The sequence below is a fragment of the Sinocyclocheilus rhinocerous genome, unplaced genomic scaffold, assembly GCF_001515625.1.
Source record: "Sinocyclocheilus rhinocerous isolate Xijiao unplaced genomic scaffold, SAMN03320098_v1.1 scaffold1785, whole genome shotgun sequence".
Taxonomy (NCBI): Eukaryota; Metazoa; Chordata; class Actinopteri; order Cypriniformes; family Cyprinidae; genus Sinocyclocheilus; species Sinocyclocheilus rhinocerous.
Genome location: NW_015627538.1, coordinates 141,334 through 141,812, shown reverse-complemented (window position 1 = coordinate 141,812; position 479 = coordinate 141,334).

Genomic DNA, 479 nt, shown 5'->3' with positions numbered 1-479 from the left:
TCCGCCCACTGCACCATGGCTGAGGGTGAGCTTACTGTGTATCTGTGACTGCTGGACTTTGAAGGGGACCTTATAGACTGGAAGGCAGATATAGATGATATAGATATAGTCTATGTCCATAAAACAGGTTCTGAATGAATTATGTTACTGATACCTAATGCTCAAAAGCAATAGCAAAAGTAGGCTAATAGGTCAGTATTATTAAATTGCAGACAAAGATTTTGAATAGCTAGGTTGGCTTGTACACTATATTGCCAAATGTATTGGGACACCCCCTTCTAATGAACAGGTTTGACTACTTTAGTAATTTCCATGAGTACAGATCTTAATATTTAAGCATATAAGGATATTTTAGAGAATTGTGTGCTTCTAATTTTATACCAATAGTTTGAACAGGACCCTTTTCTATTCTTACATGACAATGCCTCTGTGTATAAGGCAAGGTTAAAAAAAAGGATTGATTCAGTCAGTGTGGAAGA